General features: G+C 45.8%; 1 protein-coding gene across 1 annotated transcript in view; it reads right to left on the bottom strand.

Moving 5' to 3' along the window:
* Positions 1-15,831, bottom strand: part of TUB (TUB bipartite transcription factor) — an 84,622-nt gene that overhangs the window by 67,558 nt on the left and 1,233 nt on the right. The window lies entirely within an intron of this gene.

The raw sequence follows: 15,831 nt of genomic DNA, 5'->3' as shown, positions 1-15,831 counted from the left end.
CAGCATCCTATAGCCCTAGCCTGTGTCCCTCGGCACCTCCTCCTCTCTAGAGGCCCCCTAGAATGCTGGCACCAGCAGAACCAGGCCAGAGGGGAAAGGCTACTCCTGTGTCTGAACCAGCTCCCCTCCCAGGGTCTACATGTGCCTGGGTACCTCCCCCCCACACACCCCCAGCTTCCCAGCAGATAGGACAGCTGGATACTAAGAAAGCATTCACTAGATGAACTGCAGCAGGGAGCAGTGATGGCAACACTCTGTCTGGCTCACATCACTCACCACCAAACACCCTCTCTGCTGTGACAATGAGAATAAGACAATCCCTGCCTCCAGGGAGCCCTGTGGGGGAGGAGGATAAGTAGGCTGATAATGACAGATCATTAGGACTGCAGGTTATCCCTAATGATCCCTTCTGACTCTTAGGTAAAAATGACCCAAAGTACAGACTCTGGAGGTATCGATGAGCTGCCTCAGTGGACAGACAGAGCTGGTCAGGCCTGGTGCGATTCAGAATATGGAGGACCACAGCCTTTCAGGCTGTAATTAGACTGGGCAAGTGTCAGAACACTCAGCCCTCCCCAGCTGGAGCTGGCACCTCGAGGGTGCCACCTAGTGATGGCGCAGCAGAAATGCAGCTGTCTTCAGGCCCTGGGGTTTGTTTCCCTCTGCTCCTCTCCTTCCCCTCAACTCAGCTGTGCAGGAACTCAGGAAAAGGATTCCGTTTTGTTCACAAAGGTTTGAGGCTTGGCTTAAAGAGGGCACAATGGGCCCCAGGGTCTGGAAGCTACAGGACAGCAGGCAGGGGAGGGGCCTGGCATCCGGAGCTCCCTGGCTCCCTCCAGAGCATTCTGGTGCCCTATAATTATCTGTTCACACAGCACTGTCTCCCCACCGTTCCACTGGGACCTCAGCTGTCACCTGCTCCTGGCCCACAGGGAGAAGTAACAGGAAGCCCCTACCAAGAACTGGTCTGCTCAGCCTCTCAGGTGCCAGACTTAGTGGTCCCAGGAAAACTGTGCTCACCATCAGCTAACCCACCTTGCTCCTGTGACCTAGGAAGGGGCTCACTTTCAGTCTGGGGTCAGGCAAGGATGCTGTAGGGGCTCCACCCTCAGCTCTCAGATATCCTATTGGATTTGGGAATACCTGCTGCCCCCAGTTATTTTCCTTTCTTGCCAGAGAAAGTGATAGTGACAAGATGTGAGGTAGCGGTCCCCAAAGTCTGTGTTCCCAGGTGTGGAGAGCACTCAGCCTGGGCCAGCCCTCGGTGTGGGGCATGCAGAGGGAGGCAGGCAGGAACCAGCTCAGGGAGAGGGTGAAAAGAAGCAAGGACTGGAGAATATCTGAGGGGGGGGGGGCAAACATTTTCTTAAAGGGCCAGACGGTATATATTCTAGGCTTGCAAACTGAGCTGTACTCCACTCTGAGTTGTAGTGCGAAAACAGCCAAAGACAGTATGTAAACAAACAGGCAGGCCTGTGTTCCGTTAAACTATGTACAGAAACAGGCTGCTAATCTAATTCAACCTCACCGCCCACCAGAATGGCTGCCCAGGCCCAACCACCCAAGGCCACAGCCCAGTGACTGCCCACTTGTGCCAGATGCTTAAGGACCACCAGCCCACTTGACCACCGCTGCCTCTCAGGGCCAGGCTGGGTGTGGTGTCACAAGGGGTAAGGTGTGGGGGCTGGAGTAGAAGAGGTCAAGGTGGTGAGAAGCATGGCCAGCCGGGACCCCCAGACCTCAGTCCTGCCCTCTCCCTTTCCCAGCATGCACTCAGGGCTCCCGACACTCACCTGCAGCGGGAGGCTCTGCCCAGTCGCCGCTACTCCCCTTCCTTCCCCTAGGGGATCTCTGTCCGTCTAGCTGATGCCCCTCCAGCCCGTTCCTGAGCAGGAAACCCCCAAATCCGGGAGGGGGGATGGGACTGAACTGCCCCAAGGACAGGTCACTAGACAGATGACACCCCGGAGAGAGCGAGTGGCCCGAGGGGGGAGGAGGTGTAACCCGGCACTGGGATCCAGGGGCCTAGGAGAGGCCAGGCTGGAACCGACGGCCCTGTCCGGAGAGGCCGGGCCAGCAGGCCCCAACCCCGTCCCGGGACAGTCTACCCCAGCTGGCGCCGGCCTCCCCACCCCAGCTGTAGTCCCCCCACAGGTGGCGCCGTCACGAGAAGATCGCGGTCGCAGGCCGGGGCTGGTCCCTGGGCTCTCCAGTTACACTAAAAGTGAGACCGAGGAAGATGGTATCGAGGCCCTGCGAAGGCGGCGTGGGCTCATCCAACATTGATGCGGCCCCGACTGCCTCAGGAGCCCCTCGTGGCAGAGGCGGGGATCCTGCTCCCAGCTCCTCTGGGGCGAGCCAGGAGGGTAGGGCAGCTCATGGTGCAGGGTCACACAGACAGCTATCAGCTCCGAGATCTAACTGGCCCCTCCTACTCTCCAGAGGTGCTTCTGCAGCCCTCCACCCCTGAAGAAACTGCCCAGGCAGGGTGGGGCAGGCTCATGACCCTGACCACGCCTATCTCGCACTGGGAGAAGGGCAGTGTACCTGTCCTCCCCCCACCCCCACTTCCAAGGTGCAGGGGAAGAAGACAGAGAGAGCAAGCCAGTCTCTCCCTCCCGCCTCTCGCAGTCACTTCTCTCCAGTTCACCTGCTTTCATTCAAATACCTGCCACTCACACACATCCACATAGCCACTCTTGTTGGCACATGTGCACCTCCCTCAAAGGTGCACAAGCTCAGTGGTGCATACACACCCTGGCACAACACGTTTACAGCCCACATACACAATTACTGGTGCACACGCTCAGCTGCATGAAAAACACACTGGCAGAAGCCCTCTCCCAGAGGAGCCCAAACCGTCACTGCATCTGCTCTCTGACATTTGGTGATGGGGAGAAGGGAATGCCACCCAGACTCTCCCACCCAGGGCAAACCAGACTGTGGAGGGAGGGGCAGGTGCAAGGACAGTGCCCTCCTGGTGCACTGTGGAATTCCTGGCCCGATTAGTTGGTCTGCAGTGCTGGAGAGGGCACAGAGGCAAAGCCAGGTTGGGATTAAATCTTTGCTGAGGAATGTGACCTTGTAAGAAGATAATACTGGGTCCCTCTTACCCTGATGCAGGCCCTGCCTGATTCCAAAGGTTCTTAGATGCTAGGCCCTCATCTGCCTGGCCTGAACTCTGGGCCCTTCATTCCGATGCTAGGTTCCAATCAGCCGGCACAGCTCTCTCGCGTTGTTCACGTGCAGAAGTCTGCCTCCTCTGGCAACAGCACAGGCAAGCTATTCCCTAACGCCTGCTAACTTCCCCACAGCCTGGCCTGGCACTCATCAACAGACCCTCCCCACCCACACACATACACACAACCCTAGGATTTGCTCTGTCAATCTTCAGATTAGAGGAGACCAAAACATATGCCCAAAATATCAGAGTGAGGCTGATTGGGAACACACACCTGAGCTAGGAGATCTAACTTCTCCAACTGCAGCACAGCCCACACTGCTCGGGATGGAGGAAAAAGGTGTGCGTCTCTCCCAAGCACATGCTGGGTAAGAATGCCCCAGATGAGAGCCAGGCTCGGCATTTGTCTATCATCAGGGCTCAGGATTTTTCAGAACGAAGGAGTCAGATATCAGTGGGTTCCTATGAGCCCCTGCTTAGCAACTGTCCTCCACACTGTGCCCCTCTCTCCACCTTTGGTCACAGAAATGATGTCACTGCTCCAGGGTCTTTCTACCTTTGTTTAAAAGCATCCTGTCATCCTACCTGGGAAGCCACACTGCCTGATGACTTCAAACCTCAGTGTGGACAAGTCCCAAAAGACTTGAGAAATCTTTGTCTCACCTCCATGACTTGCTCTTCTCTCTATCCTTTATCACCCTGAGCCCCAACCACGCCGACTGCATGGGAGACAGACCACCCCCCACATTCCACCCTCCCCCAGAACTATTGCTTCACTGACCCTAGACCACCACTCTCATTTGACTGTCCTACCCAGTACAGTCATTTTGGTCCTACACTGCTATAAATCTGCCAAAAGGATAGTTATATTCCAAAAGTTCTGGAACAAAGCAGGACCTCCAACCACCTGGCTTTGGTGTCCACCCCAGCACCCCCCCTCCCCCCCCGCCGCACCCTGGAAGCTGGCACTGCCTTGGCCAGGACCTCCAATCCCAGCCTGCCCTATTCGCATCCCTGCACCTTGGTCTTTCCAATCACAGAACACATAGAAGGCCCTGGGTCATGCACTCACAGAATACCAGAACTATAAGAGTGCTCAGTCAACCAGTCCAGCCTCTTCAACTTCAGAGGAAACAGGCCCAGAGAGGCAAGTGACTTGCCCAGAGCCAGAATGGAAATTAATGGAGTAGCCAGAATGAGATCTTCGATTCCTAACTCCCTGCACAGTGCTTTTCCCAACATCTTTCCCTGCTTCATAAAACTCAGTGTACATGGGGCACCTGGGTGGCTCAGTTGGTTGAACGTCCGACTTCAGCTCAGGTCACGATCTCACGGTCTGTGAGTTCGAGCCCCGCATCAGGCTCTGGGCTGACAGCTCAGAGCCTGGAGCCTGCTTCCGATTCTGTGTCTCCCTCTCTCTCTGCCCCTCCCCCGTTCATGCTCTGTCTCTCTCTGTCTCAAAAATAAATAAATGTTAAAAAACAAAAACAAAAACAAAAACAAAACTCAGTGTACAGACAGTAAAAGCATCACCACTTTGTCTCAGAAGAAGCTGCTTGTGAACTTACATACCACAGTGGTCAGTCTGGCTGTGCCCAAGCCTGATCTTCCCTGCTACTGCCCTGTCTCTCCCAGCCTCTCTGCTGGTTCTGACCCACCAGCAGTAGGGACTGGAGTTAGTTGGCTTATCCCTATGGTTCCCTCTGTGTAGTCTCTCAACAGCTGTGGCCTGAGTCCAAGTGCTAAGGGAAGGCGCTGTTTCAGTGTCCTGATCCACTTGTGAATTCTCCACTGGGGCTAAATGCTTGGCCCCCTTGAGGAAGCTAGACCTTGTCACCCACACTTCAGGCACTGGCTAAGGTCCCCACCCCCCGAGTTCTCATCTGACTTCGCTTTTCATCCCTAGCCCGGGGGTCCTGCAACTATGCCCCTCTCACCCAACTGGTCCCAGCTGGTCTTCATCAGCCATGCCTCTTCAGTCCCTGGACCGCTTCCCTAGGTACTTCGGCCTCCTTCCCTTACCTGCCCTTACACTCTCCTCACACAGCTCCACCTTGGGGCAGAGCCTGCCTGGGCCACGGCACCTATCCCTGTATCTAGGAATGGCCTAACTTTCAGATTCAACTGGACAGGAAAATGCCGATATTAGTAGAGGAATCTCGTTCTGTGCTGGCTCGTAATAACAGCAGCCAGCACAGAAATAGCACTCACCATGTGGCGGGCACTGTCCCGGGCACTCTACATTTATCAAGCCTTACAAACATCAAGTCATTTACTCCCTACAACGGTAGGTACTATTTCCTCTAATACTATTACTTCCATTTTAGTGATGAGGAAATGGAGGCTCATGGCAGTTAAGTAGCTTTCCCAAGGTCACACATACACTGTGCAAGTGATTTGAATACTGTGAAGGAACAACTTTCTGGAACGTTAGGGGACAGAAGCCAGAGCCATTGTTCGGGAACGTCCAGACACTGACTTGCTTCCCCTTCCACCTCAGCCTCGTCCTGGCCAAAAGTCGGTGGCTCTCCTGACACCAAGCTGCTGGCTCTAAAGAACCAGGAGAGCCTCGACATTTTTTTCTCGTGGCAAGAGAGTCTACCTTTTGAAAACAGAATATATTTTGTTAGGGTCAAGTACTCTCAGAATGATGAAGTAAGCCGTAAGTACAAAGGGCTACTTTTACAATAAGGATTTGGGTACTCTCTCAACTTGGCAGAAACCTGCCTGTGCACAGAATGTTGGCCAGCACTGTGCGCCCTGGGTGGGAACCAAGGGGCCAAAAGAAAATCGCAGCAAGATGTGCTGTGGAGACTCCTGGCCGGTGTGGTCCCTGGTCACCAATAAGCTCTGGACCAGTTAAATTAGGAACTTCATTTTACCTAATCCTAGAGTGGGTATGTGTGTGGTCTATTTCTAATCCACAGCCTACCTGAAAGGGTATACAAACATCATCTCATTCAAGTCTCACCATGACCCTTCGCTAGAAGAAAATCATCACCCCCATTTTACAGACAGGGGAATTGAGACTAAAGGACATTAAGTAACTTGCCACTTGACACACTTCTAAACTGTTTAGACTTTGCTTCTTTTATGTCTACAAATGGCACATAGGATTTTTATAATCAACCAAAACAATAAAGATTTCCCATACTGTGCTACATGTACACAGCTAATAAGAGGTGGGGCTGGGATTTGAACCAGGTCTGACTAATAACAAAGCCTGAGCTCTTTCTACTGCCCCCTCTGTGCCATCTTGGTGACCTAGTCTCTTGGGAGTCACAGCCCTCCCTAGACATGTTTAATACAGGTCATGTCTTGCTTCCTTGCCCGTCTCTCCTATTCAAAACTTATTACAAAACTGCAATTAATCAAACAGTGAGGTGCTGGTATAAGGATAGATGCACAGACCAATAGAGTAGAATTGCAAGTCCAGAAATAAATCCATACATCTATGGACAATTGAATCTTGACAAGAGTGTTAAGTCCATTCAATAGTCTCTTCAACAAATGGCAATGAGACAGCTGGATACTGGATTTCTACATGCCAAGGAATAGAGTTGGACCCACATCTCACGCAAAAATGAATTTAAAATGGATCAAAGACCTAAATATATACCTTAAAATCACTTAGGAGAAAACAGTGGTAAATCGTTGGATTTGGCAATGAATGTGTAAATACTACATCAAAAGTATAAACAAAAGAAAAAAATAGAGGGGAATCTGGTGGCTCAGTCGGTTGAGTGTCTGACTCCTGATTTCAGCTCAGGTCGTGATCTCAAGGTTTGTGAGTTCAAGCCTTGCATCTGTCAGGCTCTGCACTAATGGCATGGAGCCTGCCTGAGATTCTCTGTCTCCCTCTCTTTCTGCCCCTCCCCTGCTCTCTCTCTCAAAAGTAAATAAATAAACATTTAAAAAAAAGAAAGAAAAAAATAGATAAATTGGACTTCCTCCAAATTAGAAACTTGTGCTTAAAGGGCATTACCAAGAAAGTGAACCTTTGTTCACTGTTGGTGGGACTGTAAATTGGTACAACAACTATGGAAAATGGTATAGGTTTCTTAAAAACTAAAAACAGAACTACCATATGATCTAGCAATCTCACTTCAGGGCATACTTCCAAAGCAAATGAAATCTGGACCTCAAAGGGATATTTCCATGTTCACTGCAGCATTATTCACACCAAGATATGGAAACAACTTAAATGTCCATCAACAGAGGAATGGATAAAGAAAATGTAATATATATATATGGCTGAAATATTATTCAGCCTTAAGAAATAAGGAAATTGCTATGTAGGACAACATGGATGAACCTGGAGGACACTGTGCTAAGTGAAATATGCCAGACACAGAAAGACAAATACTGCACAATATCACTTTATGTGGAATCTTAAACTAGTCAAAGTCATAGGAGTGAAGAGTAGAATGGTGGTTTCCAGGGGCTGGGCAGATGGAGAAAATGGGAAGATGTTGGTCGGAGGGTACAAAGTTTTGCTTATCTTAGACGGATGAGTTCTGGAGATCAGAGGTACAGCATGGGGACTATAGTTAACAATACTATTTGTATCCTTGAAATTTGCTATGAGGATACATCTTAAGTTTTCTCATCACTCACACACACACACACACACACACACACACACACACACACACGTGCACGTGCACACAAAGGAAAGAAAGAAAGAAAATTGTAACTGTGATGTAATAGGTATGCTCATGAACTTGATTGTGGCCATAATTTCACAATGTATATGTGTATCAAAACATCAAGTAGTACTCTTTAAATATATATATATATTTATAGAGTCTATATTTACATGTACATGTGTGTGTATATGCTTACATATATACAAAATTCCTATGTGTTAATTATACCTCAATGAAGCTGAAAAAAAAAGCCACCAAGAAATACCAACCAAAAGAAAGACATGCATTCAAATGTCCAGTGTTAATAATAACCAAAGCTGGGAAACATCTCAAGCGTGCATCGTAGTGGAACGGGTGAATTGTGGTAAATCCATACAGAACTCTACATAGCAGTGAGAATGAACTAACTGCAACTTGATGCAGAAACACAGATGACTCCACTGTTAAACTCAAGAAGGAAGACACAGGGGCACCTGGGTGGCTCAGTCAGTTTAGTGTCCGACTTTGGCTCAGGTCAGGATCTCACAGTCATGGGTTTGAGCCTTGTGTCAGGCTCTGTGCTGACAGCTTGGAGCCTGGATCCTGCTTCAGATTCTGTGTCTGTCTCCCTCTCTGCCCCTCCCCGACTGACTCTCTCTCTCTCTCTCTCTCTCTCTCTCTCTCATCCTCTCTTTCAAAAATAAATAAACATTAAAAACAATTTTTTTAAAAAGAAGGAAGACACAAAAGAGTACACCTGGTACTCTTAAGTTAAAAATCAGCAAAACTAACCTCTCCAATTCAAAGTCAGCCTAACAGAAGTCAGGATGATGGTAACCCTCGAATTAGAGGGCAGAGATAGGATGGCTTCTGATTATAAGAGTGTATTCACTTTGTGAAAATTCACCAAATTCTTCACTTATGACTTGTGTGCTTTTTCATATGAGGTCATACACTTCAATAAAGAGTTTATTTAAAAACAAACAAAAAAATGGGGCAAAGGACTTGAACAGACACTTTTCCAAAGAAGATACACAAATGGCCAATAAGCACATGAATAGTCATTAGGGAAATGTGAATCAAAACCACAGTGAGAAACCATTTCACACACCCTAGGATGGTTTAAAACCAGAAAATAACAGGTGTTGGCGAGGATGTGGAGAAATGGGAAACTCATGTGTTGCTCCTGGGAATATAAAATGGTGCAGTTGCTGTGAAAAACAGTTGGGTGGTTCCTCAAAAAGCTAAACGTGGACTTAGTATCTGATCCAGCCATCTCACTCCTACGATCCACGTAAAAGAATTGAAAACAGGGACTGGAACAGATGCTTGTACGCCAGTGTTCACTGTAGCATTTTCACTATGGCCAAAAGGTGAAAACAACCCAAGTGTCCATCAACAGAGTAATGGAGAAACAAAATGCGGTATATGCATGTAATATATTATTCAGTCCAAAAAGGAATGACGTACTCATATACGCTACAACATGGATAGACCTTGAAAACATCACGGGAAGTGAAATAGCTAAATATTTTGCAAAAGGCAAAATATTGTATGATTCCACTTATAGGCATATATCTAGAATAGGCAACTTCATAAAGATGGAAAGGAAATTATAGGTTATCGGGCTGGGGAGAGGGGTCAATGAAGAGTTATTTCTTGATAAGTACGAAGTTTTTGTTTGGAGTGATGAAAAGTTTTGGAAATAGTGGTGATGGTTACACAACATTCGGAATGTACACTTAGCAATCAGTAACATGGCCAATTTTATGTTATATATATTACTACAATGATACAAACTGTATTGCTATACATTGACAATTAATTATTGGAAACTGAATTTAAAGATATTTAAATTTACATTTACATTTACAATATCATTGAAAAGTATGCAATACTCTAGGATAGATCTTATGAAAGAGGTGAAAGACTTATACTCAGAAAACTACAAAATATGCTTGAGAGAAATGAAAGATGATCTAAATAAACACAAAGATACATTATGTTTATAGGTTGGAAAGCCCACCATTACCAAGAGTCAACTTTCCCCAGATTGATCTATAGATTCAACACAATCCCAGTCAAAATCCCAGCAGACTTTTGTCTTTTTTGGTTTTTGCAGAACTTGAAAATCTCATTATAAAAGGAATGTGAAATTAACAAGGACCCAGAAGAGACAAACAGCTTTGAAGAAGACCATCCTGATTTCTCCAGTGCTTGGATGAAACAGCCTCTCCCAGGCATTTCTTTTGTCTTGTTTTGGCTCCACACTCACCCAGAAACCTTTGGATTTTACTTGCCAAGTAGCTTGATTCTGGCTTGGGGATGGGCCCTGTGCAGGGCTGCCAACATTGCAATAACTACAAAGAGATCTTCACAATTCTAGGTTAATAAGTGGGTCTCTGGATTTGAAAAGAAGAAGGAGGAGGAGGAGGAGGAGAACAGCAACAACATCAAAGTTGAGGATCCTAAGCTACCTGATTTCAAGACTCTTTGCAAAGCTATAGTCACCCAGATAGTGTGGTGTTGGCATTGAGAAAGGCAAATAGATCAGTGGAGCAGAATAGAGAGTATAGAAATAAATACAACGACAATCCAGTTTTGATAAAGGTGCAAAAAAAGCAAAGTCCTTTCAACAAATGGTGCTGGAACAATTAGATAAACTTAAAAAAAAATTTTTTTTTAATGTTTATTTATTTTTGAGACAGAGCATGAATGGGAGAGGGTCAGAGAGAGAGGGAGACACAGAATCTGAAACAGGCTCTAGGCTCTGAGCCGTCAGCACAGAGCCCGACGCGGGGCTCGAACTCACAGACCGCGAGATCATGACCTGAGCTGAAGTCGGACGCTTAACCGACTGAGCCACCCAGGCACCCCACAACTTTTTTTTTTTAAGTGAACCTCATTCTACATACAAAAGTTAATTCAACTGAAGCACAGACCTAAAATATTAAGCCTAAATTAGAAAATCCCTAGGAGAAAACCTTTTTCACCTGGAGTTAGGCCATGATTTCTTAGATGAGACACTAGAAGCACAATCCATAAAAGAACAAACTGTTAAATTAGACTGCACCAAATGTAAAATTCTGCTCTTCAAAATACATGAGACTGAAAAGAAAGCCACAGACTTGTAGAAAATATTTGCAGGTCACATATCCGATAAAGGACATGGATCCAGAATAAGCAAAGAATTCTCAAAACTCAATAATAGGGATGCATATAACCCAGTAACAATTGGGGAAAAGACTTTAACAGATACTTCCCCCCAAAAGATACATAGATGGCAAATAAGCACATGAAATGATGCTCAATATCATTAATCATTGAGGACATGCAAATAGACTCACAATGACACATGATTACATACCTATTAGAATGGCCAAAATTTAAAAGACAGAACATACGAAGTCCCACAGATGTGGAGGAATTGGAACTCTCATACACTGCTCATGGGAATGTAAAGCGGTACAACCACTTTGGAAAAGTGGCAGTTTTTTAAAAAAGTTAAATGCATACTTACCAAGAAAACACATGTGCCTACCATGTGATCCAGCCGTCCCACTCATAGATATTTACCCAAAAGAAATAAAAACATATGCCCATACAAAGACTTGTACATAAACAATCACAAAAGTTATATTTGTAATAACCAAAAACTGGAAACCACCCAAGTGTCTACCAACAGAGGAATGGCTAAACAGACTGTGGTATCTCCATATAATGGAGTACTATCAGCAATAAAAAGAAATGAATGACCGAGTCATGCAACAACATGGAGAAATAGCAAAATAACTATGGATGCATGAAAGAAGCCAGACCAAAAAAAAAAAAAAAAACCCAAAAAACAAAAAAAGAATACACACTGAATGATTTCAATTATATAAAATTCTAGGATATGCAAACAAATCAGATCAGTGGTTCCCTGAGGATAGGAGGAGGGTAGGGTTTGGCGGAGGAGGAGGAAGGAAGTATTATAAAGGGAAACAAGGATGCATTGGCCTCTTTGCTGTTCTGAAATACACTAGGCACACTTATACCTTAGAACCTTTACACCTGCTGTTCCCTTCTATAGAACATTCTTCCCCATTCACTCCCTTGTTTTTTACCTGTCTTTGCTGAAATATCACCTTATCAGAAAGAGTTTCCCCAACCAGATAATATAATACAACATATTCACCTCCACCCCAACCTCCATGTAGTGAGATTCTCTTCCTTTTGCTCAGCTCTATTTTTCTTCTTTGCACTTAGCATATTAGGTAAATCACTTAGCACTGACACATTATATACATGTTTTTGTCCGGGTCTATCTCCCCCCACTAGACAGTAAGAGTTGTGGGACTAGGGAATTTGTTTTGTTCACGGCTCTGTCTCCAACATCTATAATGTTGCCTGGCATTTAGGAGGTGCTCAGAAAATACATATTGAGTGAATGGACCACGTTCAAAGGCAGGTATCATTATTATCATCTTTCTGTATGCAGAAGTTAAGTTGCTTGTCTAAAGTCACACAACCAATTATTGAGGGAGCTGGGCTTCAAAGTCAGGTCACTGTGACTCCAAAATCCAAGTTCCAAGCAAGTTGTATACACTGTCTCAGAGTCTGGGGGGCCAGATTCAAAACAAAGAGATCACCATGAAACAATGCAGTTAGAGCCTCTGAGCGTGAGAATACACATCAATCCACTCCTTCTAGAGGATAATCTGGCAACAGTCACCCAAATCTGAAACTAGCAATCCCTCTTCAAGAAATTCATTCTAATCAAATAACCAGATATGAGGAAAAAATGTTACGTATATAAAGTTGTCTACTGTGGAATTATTTACAACAAGAGATTTGGAGATGACAAAAAAGTCCCCCAAAGGGTGTGACTGAGGTGGCGTGGCAGTGATGTGGAATCAGGAAGTTACAGAAGATTGAGCCCCATGTGAACAGTTCTCAAAGGAGCAGGAGGCAATATCATTTGCTTAGGGCCTGGGGGTGTGGAGTAAAGGTCAAGTAAGAGGGGCCCTGAGTGATGCAGAAGAACTGCTGTGGGGGATGGGAGTGATGCTAAGCCAGAGAAGGGAAAGACTGTTGATGGCACAGCTCAAGATGAAGCCCCAGAAAATGGCGATGATCATCACGGTCCTGCAGTTTTTGTGGCAGCGTTCTGATGCCCCGGATAAGAGAGGGGGTGGGGATCCTAACACTGGCCCACAGGGGGCTGGAGTTGTGGCAAGCATATGCAAGGAAACAGAAAGCGATGGTAGTGAGTGGTTCAGATAATCTGCCAGGTGGTCCTTGATAGGAAAGGAAGAAGAGAGGCCAGGAAAAGGCTGGCAGGAGAAAAAGCAGACATGAAAGCACTAGATAACTCGATAATGTGGTGGGAAGAATATATGAGGGAGACGCATGAGGCCAGAGATTGGGATAGTAGTGTGTATGATATCAGAGGTGAGGTGATCCCTGGAGCCAACATGTAGGAATGTATTCTGTGAATAGCTGAAGAGAAGTTTCTAGAATGGGAAGGTCCAGAAATTGTGAGTGAAGAGGGCTAGTTGGTAATTTACATAAACCCTGAAATCTTTGGGATAATGACTAGAGCTTGAATGGAGGCAAGATGGTTAACCAAGTGCCAAGCTCTTGAGAACACAGGGACTTGATGATATGCACTCCATGCCACTCATCTTTCATAGTCAGTTCATTTTATCTTCATAACAATCAGTGATATACATAAGAATAGACAGAATGGTTACACTTGGAGAGTTCAAAATCACTGTCAGAATTTTGAGGAGTTCATTGGCTAGAAGGATGCTGGATAGAGAATACAGAGTTACCGGTGAAGGATCTGGCTTTGAACCCATTCAGTTAGGGGTGTTGGTGGAATATCTACAGAATACCCACATGGAGATGTTTACAAGCATTTAGAGGCATGGTTAGGGCTCGACAAAAAGAGTGGAGTTGAAGATATTGATCTCTGTGTTAAAAGCACTGAGATGATAACTGGGACCAGGGTGTAGCCTGAGAATAGAATGGAACACAGCAGAACGGAAGAGAGGGGAGCTTTGGCATGTGCTCACGTTGGGACAGTGGGGACCAAGAGGAGTGAGCAATTAAAGAAATGCAGGCCTCATATTGTGGTAGATTGCAAAAATGGCCATGAATTCTTTGCAGCTCCTCCCTTCAAGAGGTGAAGCTTATTCCTCTATCCTGAACATGCGCTGACATTTTGACTCACTTTGACCAATACAGTGCGACAGGGTGATGTGCACGTCCTAAACCTAGGCCTCAAGAGACCTCGTACCTTCTGCTTTCTCACTGGGAAACTTCTACCAGCATGTGAACAAACCTGAGCGAGCCTGCTGGAAGATGAGACAGGATTTTTCTCTTTTTGGGGAGAGAAGCTTCAGATGTGTTAGCTTTCACAGCTGAGGCACCACACACGTGAGTAAGCACGGCCAAGAGAAGCCAAGCCTAGGCCAGACCACAAACACTGCCCAACCGAGCCCAGCCCAGATTGCTGACACACAGAATCTCGAGTTAACTAGAACAACTATTATTTTAGGCCATTAAACTTAAGAGTAATTTGTTACACGGCAATAGATGACTGATACATACATGACCTGAAAAGCAAAGAGGGGAACAGATTAAAAAAACACACTATATAATGGAGAGAGGCCAACTTCTAGGGGGGTGTGAAGGAGAGTTCAAATGTTCAGAGATGTGGTGGGGGCAGAAGTGAAAGAACAGAGTCAGAAAGTGTTAACTGTTAACAGTGTTTGCTTCTAGGGGTTAGGGGTGGGGACAGGGACAGCACAATCACAGAATTTCACTTTTAATATGGGGACTACATATATGTGTAGCTTATGTAGTGTTTTTAAAAGTTTACTGAGGACTGTGCAATTTTAAAATAATTCAATCCTTATGTTTTAAAGACTAAGCACTAACTGGAAAATGGAGGTGATATAGACCAATGGTTCCAGAGTAAAAGCCAAACCAGCTGTATCCGAATCACTGATTCTTGAGTTCCACATCTGGAGATTCTGATTCAGTTAGTTTGGATACGGACCAGGGAAGCTATTTTCTTCCCATGGCTCCCCAGGTGTTGAGATGATGTGGGTGAGAAGAAAAAGGTTCTGAGGGTAGAACCCCAGGAAAGGTCTTTATTTAGGGGTCTAAAAAGGAGAACACTGCTTTTCAAACTAAGCATCTATGGAAGACAGGGTTCTCAGAGACATTTACAATATTTATTAATACAACAGTGATAGATACCACTTATTACTATGTTCCCATCTAATTCTTATATTACTTCCTATTTCACAGAAGAAAAAAACTGAAGCCTAGAAAGGGAAAATGACTTGCTGCAAGTGAGCTAGGTGGAGTCTGGATTTGAACCCAGGCTGTCTGATTCCAGTGTCTTGCTGTTGTTTGTTTTTACAGGAAAAAAGTCTAGTTACTATATAGAATTGTCTCAATTTAAAAATTCCCTCCTATACACGTATTAGGTCCTTGGCATATGTTGCCACTTCTTTCTACTAGGATCTAGACTGGGAGCTCCTCTGGAGGAAGGAATTATGTCTTGTTATCTCCTTATCTCCAGGGCCCCACACACAGTTTGCAGTCAATACATGTTTGCAGAATAAGCAAATGCATGTGTGGTTTGGGATCTGAAGGCAAGCTCAGAGGGTTTGTTATTTTAAGTTGAATACTCCAATCATTTTAGAGTTCCTCTCCATAGGAAACACTATTTTTAAAAAGGGCACGTTCGCTGCAGTTGTGAGCTGGACAGCGAGCAGACAGCTAGGACTGTGCAATGCAGGGTTGGTGAGGAAACAGAATCAGCCAATTTAGACATGTTCTCCCAAAGAAGGCGATGAAAGCAGAGAGGTGGACCAGTTGCACCCCTCTTGAGGGAGGCGTCACAAACTTGAATAGGTTTACAGGCTGAAAGATTGCCAGTTAAGAATTAATGGTGAAAATGGAAAAAGATGGAATCAATTGGAGGGCGAGTTAAAGGGGTCCTAGGGGGACCCTGTTCTCTGA

Source organism: Neofelis nebulosa, chromosome 10 (assembly GCF_028018385.1).
Source record: "Neofelis nebulosa isolate mNeoNeb1 chromosome 10, mNeoNeb1.pri, whole genome shotgun sequence".
NCBI lineage: Eukaryota > Metazoa > Chordata > Mammalia > Carnivora > Felidae > Neofelis > Neofelis nebulosa.
Note: the sequence above shows the minus strand (reverse complement) of the source record. Positions and strands in the feature narration are given on the sequence as shown.